The following is a 270-nucleotide window of genomic DNA, read 5'->3' as shown; positions in this document are numbered from 1 at the left end:
TCTGGATAATCAACAACAATAATCAAGTATTAAGCCAAAGTAAAGCTGAAGCATACTTTGATACATCACATACCCAATTTATAATCAACCATTGGGTTAATGGGAATCTAGAAGACGCCAAAATGAGAAGCCAAGAGTGCCAACAGTGAGTGGCATTACACATCAGGAGCAATAAGATTACACAGCGTTTATTAAATGCCGCCACGATTTCTAAAGTATTTGGTAACGGGAGCAGCCGACAGAACAAGGAGAAGGGTTTGCGTGTTTAAA

Source organism: Penaeus monodon, chromosome 23 (assembly GCF_015228065.2).
Source record: "Penaeus monodon isolate SGIC_2016 chromosome 23, NSTDA_Pmon_1, whole genome shotgun sequence".
Classification (NCBI taxonomy): Eukaryota; Metazoa; Arthropoda; class Malacostraca; order Decapoda; family Penaeidae; genus Penaeus; species Penaeus monodon.
This window is presented reverse-complemented; position numbering follows the sequence as displayed.